The following is a 13,515-nucleotide window of genomic DNA, read 5'->3' as shown; positions in this document are numbered from 1 at the left end:
TTAACTATAATTGAGCTATTTAAATCTCAAGCCATTTCCAAATATGGAATAGTTCTTTTATATCTAAAAGGTTTACTCTTTACAATTGAATGTCTCTGCTTTTGATCTTTCAGATCTTCAATTTTTCTGAAGTCTAAATGGAATAAACCATTACACTTTGTGCATCCTAAATTGGATGTCATATATTCTTTTTTATCACGCTTTTTTCTCTACGTTTTTAATGCCCATCATAGTACCATGATACATATTATCCATTTGATAAATATTATTGCATTAAATTTATTTATTCACCTTTTTCCTTTTTCCTTATTCACACTTAGATAATGATATACAAATTTCTGCTAATGGAGTGTCTGATAGTTTTTGCCTCCTAGCCAAAGCTTGGCTTTTCTTACTTTTCGGCTGCTTCACAGTCTGGATAGTCTACAAACTAAAAAAAAAAAGTCCTTGAATGATCAAGAATTGATTACTATGAATTAGTCAGAATAAAGGATAGAAAAATCACAAGTAATTACCTGATGTCATGTTATTGTTGCTATGCTGACAAAAATAGACAGTCCAACAAAAGCTATGACTCAAACTTAACTCATAATTTTCTTCTAAAAAGTCCAAGGTCAACTATCTCTTAAAGTCTCTGTTTCTAGTTGTTGTGGGCCAAGGCAATAAGAGAATTGGGTGATTTATAAATTCTACCCTTACATAATACCAACTAGAGCTATTGTGAGTTACAATACTGTGAATCAGACTTAGGGAAATTCAAGTTAATTTTTACCTCAGGGAAATTAAGTTGAGATTCATCTGTGGGTTCTTTGAGGAAAAGAGGATATAAAAACAGCTTTAAATCTCTTAAGGAGGGTCCCTAACTCCACAAAGAATTTCTGATGTGAAGGCTTATTCCCTTTTCAAGATTTCTCTTCCACCTTTGGTGTCCACCTAAATCATCTCACTCTCACCTGTGGCTCTAAAAAGCTGTAGCCTGCTCAGCAGCCACACCCTGATAAACTGTCCGCCAAGACGGGCTGAACCAGGTTGAGGGTAACCAACAGGTCTCACATCTTTTGATGAATTACTAGGGAAATGTCTACCCCAAGCAGGGGTAGGGAAAATGGGTGGATAAGGATGATTTGGTTCCAAAAGCTATGAAGGCTATAGCAGCTACTGTGTGGAGTGCTTAGAGTTTGGTCAGGTATCAAAACTGCCAAGGTCATTCACTGCATCCAGGATATCACCTTCTGTACTGAACTTTGATATTCTTGAAGCGTTTGGCTGACTTTATGCCTCACTTAAATTCAATTTACAGGCAAATCAAGACATCACTTTGTGATGCCATTGGTCTTTTCTAAAAATGAAGGACACCATAATGTATTTAGAAATTAAATTATTAGAATTAAAACATATCATTCTATTATTGTTCTGTAAGAAATGGCCAATAGGATGATTTCAGAAAGGCCTGGAGAGATTTATAGGAACTTATGCTGAGTGAAATGAGCAGAACCAGGAGATCATTATATACTTCAACAACAATACTATATGATGATCAATTCTGATGGATGTGGCCCTCTTCAACAATGAGATGAACCAAATCAGTTCCAGTAGAGCAGTAAAGAATTCAACCAGCTACACCCAGTGAAAGAACTCTGGGAAATGACTATGAACCACTACATAGAATTCCCAATCCCTCTATTTTTGTCCACCTGCATTTTTTATTTCCTTCACAGGCTAATTGTACACTATTTCAAAGTCTGATTCTTTTTGCACAGCAAAACAACTGTTTGGACATATATACACATATTGTATTTAATTTATACTTTAACATATTTAACATGTATTGGTCAACCTGCCATCGAAGGGGGGGGGAGAGAAGGGGAAAAATTAGAACAAAAGGTTTGGCAATTGTCAATGTTGTAAAATTACCCATGCATATATCTGGTAAATAAAAACTATTAATAAAAAACATATCATTCTTCTGATTTGTGTATGAGTAATTTGGGGAGAGGGGCTTATAGGTGATGCAGTAGAGAGCGCACTGGGCCTAAAGTCAGGAAGACTCATTTTCTGAATTCAAATCTAGCCTTTGACATTAGCTGTGTAACCCTGAACAAGTCACTTAACCCTATTCACCAAAGTTCTATCTTTGCCAAGAAAACCCCAAATGGGCTCACAAAGAGAAGCAACAATTTTTTAAACTAGAACTATGATTTCATGGGCATAAAGAAATCTTAGTGATGGAAACTTTATCAATGCAAATGAACATTTATCTTTAATTCATATGACATATAAGTAATCAGAGGAAAGAGCAGATAAGTAAAGGTTAAATGAGATAGATAAGTAAAGGTTAAATGAGATAATATTTATAAAAAATGCTTATCATTTCAGGTATCAGGATGATGGCAATTTTAAAGAAGAGAAGAACACAGAGATGTGTAAAGTATATATGTGTATATGTACATATACAGATATGTATGAGTTATTAATAGGAAGAGAAGATGGTTTGGGGGAAAAGAGAATGCTGTTTTATATATATTAAGTTTAAAATAAGTTCATTCAGTTTGAAATGTCCAATAGGCAATTGGTGATGTGAGACTTAGAGGTCAATAGAGTAGATTTGAGAATCATCTCATAGAGATGAATATTCAATGCATAGTGCCTGTTGAAATCACCAAGTACAGAGGAAGCAGAGATGAGAGCATCGAATAAAACCTTGGAGGACACCAATAATAATAAAGGGGTATGGCCTAGATCAAAATTTCTTAACTCTAAGTTATAACTTCATATAGAGTAGCATAAATGAATGTCATGAAATCATGATTTGTTTTATATATGTGTGTGTGTGTATAATATTATCAGTAAATGTTTGATTTGTATACATATTTTATACACTTATATACACTCATGTAAAAATTTCTCAGGATAAAGGGGTCACGTTGAAAAAGTTTTAAGAAGCCCTGATCTAGATGAAGATCTAGCAAAGGAGACTGAGAATGATCAAATGGATAAAAGAAGAAGCAGGAGAAAGCAGCATTATGAAAACCTAAAGAGAAAAATGTTTCAAGGAGGAAAGAATAATCTATAGGGTGTTAAAGAGATGAAAAAGAGAAGGACTAAGAAAAGCTTTAGATTTGAAATGACCATTGGTGATTTTTGAGGGAATATTTTCAACTGAATAATGAGAAAGTTAAGAAGACAGAGTCTATTCTAAACTACATGCCTAGCTAAGGAATGTGGAGTAATTAATACTTATCTGTTATTCTTTATTTGTCCCATTACTCCTTATTTGCCCCCATCCTGACTTTTTAAATTTATATTTATAAAAGCTCTTACTTGTTTCCTTCCCTAAATTACAATCTTCTTTTTTTTAATTTACATTCTTGGAGGATATTAGCTTGTTATTTAAGTCCCAAACTTACAGTTTATAAAGAACTCACAAATTTCTTCTAATTTCCAGACTCCCTTAGAGACTAATCCATCATTTTGGAGTTTAATAAAGTTTTTGTGACTACAAGAGAATCTCTTTGAATTCTGTCAATCTGACTATGAACCAAGACTAAAATGCTTCCACATTTGTAGTACATGATTTTCTCAAAGAGTTTAACCATGAAAGGGAGATGATATAGGATAAGGATAAGATCATGTGAAGGTTTTGTTTTTGCTTTCAAAGATATAATGATATGGCATGTCTGCAAGCAATAAGGAAACAACCAATAGATAGAGAAAAGATTTAAGATAAGTGAGAAAGTGGGAGGGATGGGGCAATCTGGTGGATGAGATGGAATGGGATGCACATACATATAAAAGTGTTTTCTGGAGTAAGGAGTAAGATCATCTCTTCTTGTGAGAAAGAGGTGAAGAAGTTAGTGGAGAAAGGTATCTTAATGACATGAGATGAGGAGAAAGGGAGAAAACGGAGTTCTCATCAAATGGCCTCCATTTTTTTTTTCAGTGAAATATAAACCCGTATCTTCAGCTGAGTAGATAGGGAGACAAATAGCCATGGGAGAGCCATAAAATGGTTTATAAAAGCTGCTACAGTGAGTGAGACATCGAATCAATTAAAGAGGACATTTAAGAAAAGAGTTGAAATAATATTCCCGATCCCTGAAGAGTCTTAGCTCTGGGATCTGCCATTTCCCTAAAAGGACTTTTAGCTCTGGGCAGTAGACATTTGACTCTGCATCTCTATTTGTTCAACTGAATTCTGACATATGTTTCTTTTTGTATTAAAGCTTTATTTTCAAAACATAGGCATAGATAATTTTCAACATTCACTCTTGCAAGTGTTCCAAATCACTACTGATCAGAGAAATGCAAATTAAGACAACTCTGAGATACCACTACACACCTGTCAGTTTGGCTAAGATGACAGGAACAAATAATGATGAATGTTGGAGGGGATGTGGGAAAACTGGGACACTGATACATTGTTGGTGGAGTTGTGAAAGAATCCAGCCATTCTGGAGAGCAATTTGGAACTATGCCCAAAAAGTTGTCAAACTGTGCATACCCTTTGACCCAGCATTGCTGTTATTGGGATTATATCCCAAAGAAATACTAAAGAGTGGAAAGGGACCTGTATGTGCCAAAATGTTTGTGGCAGCTCTTTTCGTAGTGGCTAGAAACTGGAAGTTGAATGGATGCCCATCAATTGGAGAATGGTTGGGTAAATTATGGTATATGAAGGTTATGGAATATTATTGCTCTGTAAGAAATGACCAGCAGGAGGAATACAGAGAGGCTTGGAGAGACTTACATCAACTGTTGCTGAGTGAAATGAGCAGAACCAGAAGATCACTGTACACTTCAACAACAATGCTGTATGAAGATGTATTCTGATGGAAGTGGATATCTTCAACATAAAGAAGAGCCAACTCACTTCCAGTTGATCAATGATGGACAGAGGTAGCTACACCCAGAGAAGAAACACTGGGAGGGGAATGTAAATTGTTAGCACTACTGTCTTTCTACCCAGGTTACTTATACCTTCGGAAGCTAATAATTAATGTGCAACAAGAAAATGGTATTTACACACAAATATTGTATCTAGGTTATATTGTAACACATGTAAAATGTATGGGATTACCTGCCATGGGGGGGGGGGGAGGGAGTGGAGGGAGGGAGGGGATAATTTGGAAAAATGAATAAAAAAATAAAAAATTTTAAAAAAATTAAAAAAACATTCACTCTTGCAAAACCTTATGTTCCAAATGATTAAATTTTATATTAAATTAAATGGTTATCATTTGTTATCATTTAATGATAGTATTTTTGGTTGTTAGGAAACAATAATATGGTCCTTAAAACAAAGGTGTGTCCCCATGTAGCTTTTTCCAGGATATGAAAGATTATTACATTTGGGTTTGCCAGTTATGTTATTTTGGGCTTTATTCCCAGTGGGCAGTTTTGAGTATAACAGAATCCAAATGGAAAACATCCAAGAAGTCTGAAAAATTCCTTCAAGAGATGCTAAATGGTAGGCAATGCTACATGGCTAATCCTTCTGTTTTCTAGGGTAACAACCTAGATTCATCCCTTAAGCAATGGTGCAAATAAGTGAATTTTCCAGTATGAATAGTGTTATATAAAGAATTTATCAATACCATCTTATTGACCACCATCAAACCTCAAAAACTCTCTGCAAGCTTTCTTCTTTGGGCAAGCCAATCAACAGCTCTTACAGAATAATGTCTTTTCCACAATGAATCCAATTCACAGACAGTGAAACCTTTGAAAACTCAAAATGAAAGGTTGTTATTTAAGTACATGCTATGGAATGACTCACATTTAGCCGAATTGTCAGAACCACCTAACTTTGTTCTCTTGGTAGGTCTTTCTCAAAACATAAAAAAACAATGAAAAATGATGTCATGAAGCCCTGTGTCCAGAAGAACCACCGAAACTGCTTGTCCTTTGGCTGTGGGCCTGTTTCTGTGGTTTATGGGAAAGAAATCGAGGAAGAGAAATCTTTGTTATTCAAAGGGTGAGACTCCAATCATGTTTTTAGAAACAGATCTATTTCCCTTTACTCAATAGGGAGACTAATAAGAGACTCAGTCAGCTTTTGGTTAGTACTCAAGTCAGAACTAACCCTACACTTTTGCCAGGTGTCCTAGCCCTTTGATATATTCAGTTTTGTTCCACGTGCTTCCCCATCTCATTAGGAGACCGTTTGAGAACCTGTGTTTTTCACCCCCTGGATTTGAATGCTCCCAGAGTACTAATCAAAATCTAACTGGGTCTCTGTCTGGAGCAAAGTAGGCATTTTGTACCTTAAAATCTCCCTTCACAATCTGGTTCAAATCACTTTTCTGATTTTAGAACTTTCAATGCACTCAGTGATCTGGCCAAATGTTTTTTTTTCTCTTGCTGTTCTTCATATACCACATTCTATCCCATGTCTCCATGTATATGCACATTCTCCATGACTGGAACACAAAAAGAATTTTCACCTCTTTAAGAATTCCTGTTTTCAGGAGCTAGCCAGGTAGTATATACAGCACCAGCCCTGAAGTCAGGAGAACCTGAGTTCAAATCTGACCTCAGAACTTAACACTTCTAGTGATGCGACCCTGGGGAAGTCACTTAACCTCAATTGCCTCAGAAAAAAAAAAAAAAAAAAAAAAAAAAGAACTAAAGAATCAATTTGGGAGGGAAAGACTCTCAAGAGTTTCTGACCAGAACTGCTATTTACATTCATTCAAAGGCTTCCTTCACATGCTTTTTAGCATATTTTAGCCAAATTGCAAAAGCCTTCATTGAGGACATGTATGGCACCAAAGTCAGCTACCTTACTGATAATAAATTCAACTTAAAAAGGCCAAAAGTCAAAATGAAAATGCATGAGTTTTTGTTTGCAGATAATTATGTACTCAAAGCAGCTTCTGAAGCCATCTGAAGTATGAATCCATTCTCTATTACTTGTGCTAATTTCAGCCTAGCAATTAACACCAAGAAAGCACAGGTACTTCATCAACCAGCACCATGCCATCCATAAGTGGAGCCATCAGTTACAGCAAATGGAAAAGTTTTGAATGCTGTGGATAAATTCACTTACCTTGGCAGTATACTTTCGAGGGATGTCCACGTTGATAATGAGGATGATGAATGCCAGAAAGCTCAGTGTTTGGAAGAATCTGAAGGAAAGCATGGGAAACAAGAGGTATTCAACCGAATATTCAATTGTAGGTCACAGAGCCATTGTACCCGAGTATGAAAGGATGCCAGTGTCATGCTAAGAAACTGAATTGCTTCCATTTGAATTGTGTTAGGAAGATTCTGAGATCACCTGGCAGGATGAGATATCAGACACTGAGGTCCTTTCTCAAACTAAAATGCCAAGAATTCCAACTCTACTGCAAAAGAGTACAGCTCCTTTGGGCTGGTCCAATGTTCAAATGCCATGTGCATGCTTGCCAAAAAGACCATTTATGGAAAATTCACAGAAGACAAGCACTCATAAGGTGGCCAGAAAAAGTAATTCAAGGACACTCTCAAAATCTCTCTTAAGAATTTTAGAATATATTATATATCATGGGACATACTGGCATGCTCCCATCAGAGAAAGTGCTGTGCTCTATGAGCAAAGGAGAATTAAATTAGCTCAGAAGAAACATGAGATGCACAAAATTAGGGGGCTGAGCCATTCTTTGCCTGGTGATTTCAACTTGATATCAGGTGGCCTCCATCCACTGTGTTCTTTAGCAATGTGAAGGAGCAAGTTCATTGGTTGAAGTAATTTTTTCCCAGAAGCCCTTGCGTTATTCCACACCCATTCTCTGGGAGGATAAAAGAGAGTGGCACTCGAGAGATAGTCTTATCTGGACCAGACTTGAGGCGGCTCTCTGAAGGAAGGGAAGTCACTACTCTGGACCAGAGCTGACGGCAACTCTCTGGAGACAACCACTCTCTACAAGAAGAAGAATCTGAGAGATTTGAGTTGACACAGCAGATCTCCTCCCAGAGAGCAATTGGCAGTCTCTGGAGACAACAGAACTTTACATATTGGTGTCCACAACGTGGGGCAAGGACTTTTGCTTATCCTGACAAGGACTTATTCTGAGCTCTTCAGAGGAGCTAGACCAGACCATTGCAATTTGGCACCCAAACAGGGACAGACAGGATCCTGATTCCAGTGGAAAAGTCTCCAATCCAGATCTCAGTCTCTCTGACCCAGAACCGTGAGTAACAAGGAAACTTTGTTAAAGATTAAGTGAGCGTTCTAATAGACAAATAAGGAACTTAACTTGTTAAGGGCTAAACCAGCAATCTCTTATAGTGAAATGGGGCAAATGCCTTTTGTTCAATGAAAATGTTTAGAGAGCATCATCAAGGTTATGAAAAGCCAAGGATTGATTATAATTTTGGAGGATATTACAGAACTTTTAAAAACTGTGAAGGTCATATGTCCTTGTTTTTTCTCTGGAAGAATAATTGGATCTAGATGAATGGGAATAAAGGTAGAATGCATGTCATATGAAGAAGGCCCAGGTGTAATGTGCTGTTGTCTCCAGAAACTGCAGATCGCTCTTTGGTCTAGAGGAGAGATGACTTCCTCCAGAGAGCCGCCTCAACTCTGGCCTAGAACAGAGACTCTTCTTTCCTCCAGAGAGCCACCTCAAGTCTGCTCAAGACTCTATCTCTCAAGTGCCACCCTCTTTTATCCTCCCAGACAATGGGCGTGGGATAACGCAAGGGCTTCTGGGGAAAATTACTTCAACCAATGAACTTGCTCCTCCTAAGCATGCAAGCTCCTCCTCAGGAGGTCACAGAAGTAAAACTCCAAGTAAAGGCTGGAACTAGAGAATTGTCAGGTACCGACTTAGCACTTAGTAAGAACCTAATATCTCATTATCTCATTAGCACTTAGTAAGAACCTAACAGGGGAGGGTGACTCTCACTGTGTCATGAGCTGAAGCAATTTGTGATAAAAAGAAGCCAAGCTTGCAATGGATTGTTCTGAAAATTATTGTTCAGTGATATCTGATTCTTGATGACTCCATTTGGGATTTTCTTGACACACTAGTTTGTCATCTCCTTCTTCAGCTCATTTTACAGAAAAGGAAACTGAGGAAAGAAGAGTTAAGTGAAAGTGTCCAGGGTCACACTGCTAGTTAGTGTCTAAGATCAGATATGAACTCTGAAAGAGAAGTCCTCCTAACTTCAGGTGCTCTATCCACTGAGCCATCTACCTGTTGTTTTGGAGATACTGAATGCTAAATCACCAAGCAAGAAGGCAAGTTGTTCACCAAACAATTCAGATGGCTTTCCAGATTCCCTCACTTAATAGTGCCCTGCCCCTCTTTCCATTCACTGTGTATTTATTTTTTTATTTGCTTCTCTGTAAACATATATCACCATATAGAATGTAGCATCTTAAAAGCAGGGGCCACTTCTTTGTGTCTCCAAAATCTCCAATAGAATCAGGCACATAGTCACTGAATTTATTATTTATTGATTGATTGATGGATTGATTAAAGTGGAAACATAATTACATTGTAAGAAGCTTCAGGTCTTTGTTTTGTTTTGTTTTAATAACTGTAGAAAATAGATTCAGCAACATACACTACTTGAAATAGGCTCATAATAACAAGGCCCAACTTTCTGCTACTGACATTCTAAACAGGATATGAATTCTCAAAATCTTATTATCCAGAGCAAAGAGAGGCAGTCAATATAATGAAATAAAGTATAACCATATTTATCTGCTATCTCATTCCACAAAAAAAAAAAAAAATTAAAAGGAAATTTCTTTTTTATTTGCTCTCTGATGCCCTTTTCATTGGTACGTGTAACAAAGAAAAAGGAGTTACCAAAACAGTAGAGTTTAAAAATGCTGAAACTCAAAGGAAAAATACCAATGATCTCAATAGAATAGAAGAAAAAAAGAAAAATGATTTCTATTTGAAATATATTGTTCAAATACTCAAAACAAAACAAAAAATTTTTCCATGCTTTGCTTTTCACTTTTGACTAATAAATAAGAACCTAAGGGGAAAACAGTGCTTTGCCTCTCCTTCAAAAACAAAAACAAAAACAAAAATATGCAAGCAAAGGCAAAATTTGTCCCACATATTTTGGAAACCATGTTTCCTAACTAAGATTTTGATCTTTGCATATTATATGTAAAACAATATGTTTCTGCTGATCCCCTTCCTACTTAAGTGTATATGTATGTATGTGGGGTATGGCTGTGGATAGGTTTACCAAAATGGGAAGCATTATAGCAACTAACTTCCAGGATTATTGTGAGATACATCCCAAAATATCAGGCTAACTGAGTTTCTGATTTGTACCTTTTCCACTTATTATAGTTAAGCATTTGGGTAAAAATCTTATCTTTACTAAAAACTGAATAGAAAAAAAAAAGTTAATTATGTGCCTGCCATTTTTTGAAGTGATGATTATATAAATTTTAAAATGAGACAGTCCCTAATCTGAAGGAATTTACATTCTAATAGAGGGAGATCTAAATTCAAATCTGCCTTGAAACAGTCCTAGCCACGTGACCCTGGGATAAGTCATTTGCTTCAGTTTACTTTATTCCCTTTAGTTTTCTTATCTGCCAATAGGGATAATACTAGCATTTATCTCCCAGGACAGTTGTGAGGATCAAATGATTGACTTAAAAGGCTAAAATACTTTTCCTTGGTCTCACACACATACACACACATACACACACACACACACACACACACACACACACATACACAATAATTAGTTGCAATAATGCTTCCCATTTTAAATTGGGGAAACTGAGACAGAAGTTAAGTGACTTGCTCAGCATTGAACAGTGTCTGAGGCTAGGTTTGAATTCATGGCAGCACTCTGTACAATACATGATGTTAACACTACTTTTGTCTACATAAATGGATAAAATAGTCAAAAGTGAGTTTTTCAGCAATAAAATTGAGCTCTGAAGTTTAATAAAATTGAGACTTGGGGATAGTTTAAAGTCCATCTTTATACTTTCAATTCCTCTACCTTGGTTGGTTGGTTGGTTGATGTCCAAAATTATATCACTATGTTAGAACTGAGTTATAGTGGCTGTGATCAGCCAGCCACTATGGCTGATCAGACCAATAGCAGCTCAGAAGGCTCTACCACAAATCAGATACAAATAGTCCCACATTTGGATACATTCTCTAACTTTGTTTGTAGCTCCTGCTCTAGGCTATATAACATGATGCAAGTAACAAATTACTGCTTCTGTCCAATTTGAAATCATCAACTTTCATTCCTCCAAGGAATTCTTAGTTAATGCCCATATTTTGTAATTAAAATTAAAAATCCCAACTATTGGCACAGCATCATTTCACTATATATATATATATATATATATATATATATATATATATATATACTCAGTATTTTGCAGCATGGAGACCTATATTCTCAGAAAACTTTAAAATAAATGCCATAAGCAATTAAGAGAATCAAATGGTTTTTTCAATGAGAATGACTTACATGAATTTTGCGAAGTTTTAATGTTGTAATAAAACTGTGGTAATGAAGAAAGGATAAAAGTATTCATTAAATAAATATAATTTATTTACAAATAGAATGTGACTTTTAGAGATATGCATATGTACATGTATATTTATATATACATATATGTTTATATATATGATAAAATTGTAAAACGATATTAGAATCAAGGATCTATTAACTAAAACTGAATAATGAAATTTCCCTTGAGTCCAGCAGTCTTAGCCCAGTAACTTGAATATGCAACACAATTGAAGGGTTTATTAAAATCTAGTAACAAAAGTTCAGGTGTATGCTAGAGACTACTCAAATAATAGTCTACTTACTTATTTTTCAGTGCAAATATTTATACCTTGGAAATTGGTAAATGTTACATTTCAGAGCTTGTTTTGTTGATTTGTTGATTGTCTAGACTTAAAGTGATAGGTGGAGAAAATATTAATAATGTAAATTACACTTAAAAATATCACACATATTTTTTTCCAGATATCCAGCCATCAAATGTAAAATAACTGATAATTATATATGATATTTTAATATTTAAAATGTAAATGGTGTCCCAGCATCAACCTCTGGATTTATACATGCTACCTTTAATTTTAGCAGTGTCTGAGGAATCTCTAGAAGTTGATTCATTTTTGAAATTATGAGCTCAATGATTTTAGACTTTAGAAAACCATGGAAAGACTTGCATGAAATAATGAAAAATGAAATGGGCAGAATCAAGAGAACATTGTATACGGTAAGAGCAATTTTATTTTAAGAACAACTTTGAGCAAATAAGTTATTTTGTCTATTATAAATATCCAAATTAACTATAATGGATATATGAAGAAAGATGTTGTCCACATAAAGAAAAAGAACTCATAAATAGCAGTTTGTCTAGAATAATTATATATCTATGTAGAATAATTTTATATGTATATAATTATTTTATACAGACTCCTATTTATCAATTCTTATGTAGATGTGTGCATGAATATATATATATATATATATATACACATACACACCCAACCCTATTCATATCTAATGGTAGCCATCTTTAGCATGGGGAGAAGAAAAAAAGAATAAATTTGCATGATACCTTTATTGTATCTTTTTAAAATTTATATATGTATTTTTGTATATTTGTATAAAAATTTATATTGTACTATACATAGAAAGTATGTAAAGTAATGTGTAGCTCCAAGTTACAACAATTATTTTTATTTTACTGTGTAATGAAAATGCTTGTTTTAGTCCATAAATAAAAATTAAAATTTAAAACTCCCTTTGTCTTCCACAATTATACTATTATAGACAGCTTAATTAGCAATCCTAACTGTGAATATGAGTGGGATGAGCTCACCCACAAAACGAAGCAGATTGTAGAATGGATTAGAAAACAGAATTTGACAATACATTGTTAACAAGAGGCATACTTGAAACAGAGACATATACACAGAGTTTGAATAAAGGGCTGAAGCAAAGTAGAAATAGGATAGATAGCAATCATGATCTCAGACAAAAAAAAAGATCTAGTTAAAAGAGTCAGAGAAATTGCATTTTGCTAAAAGGAATATAAACTATGAGGAAATATCAAAAATTGTTACAGTTTCTCTGATAAAGGCCTAATTTCTCAAATACATAGGAGACTAGTTAAATTTATAAAAATTAAAGTCTTTTCCCCAATTAATAAAATGATCAAAGGATATGAACTGAGAGTTTTCAGAAGAATCAAAATATTTATAGTCATATGGAAAAAATTCTTTAAACCACTATTGGTTAGAGAAATATAATTTAAAACAATCTCATACCTATTAGGAATGAAAAACGCTCATTGAGGATAAGGGAAAATAGATATATTGATAAATTGTTGGTAGAGTTGTGAACTAGTTCATCCAATCATTCTGGAGAACAATTTGGAACTATGTCCAAAGGGCTATAAAACTGCATATACCCTTTTCTTTAACAATACCACCATTAGGTCCATTATAAGAGATCAGTGGAAAAGGAAAAGGACCTACAAGTACAAAACTATTTTAGTAGCTTTTA

General features: G+C 34.9%; 1 long non-coding RNA gene across 1 annotated transcript in view; it reads right to left on the bottom strand.

Moving 5' to 3' along the window:
* Window positions 1-13,515, bottom strand: part of LOC141545772 (uncharacterized) — a 121,388-nt gene that overhangs the window by 96,711 nt on the left and 11,162 nt on the right. Inside the window, exons 2-3 of the long non-coding RNA XR_012483134.1 lie at window positions 7,049-7,127; window positions 6,264-6,419 (exon numbers count right to left, since the gene is read on the bottom strand). This is a non-coding gene — a long non-coding RNA (uncharacterized LOC141545772). The remainder of the gene's footprint in view (window positions 1-6,263; window positions 6,420-7,048; window positions 7,128-13,515) is intronic.

Source organism: Sminthopsis crassicaudata, chromosome 6, assembly GCF_048593235.1.
Source record: "Sminthopsis crassicaudata isolate SCR6 chromosome 6, ASM4859323v1, whole genome shotgun sequence".
Lineage (NCBI taxonomy): Eukaryota > Metazoa > Chordata > Mammalia > Dasyuromorphia > Dasyuridae > Sminthopsis > Sminthopsis crassicaudata.
This window is presented reverse-complemented; position numbering and strand designations above follow the sequence as displayed.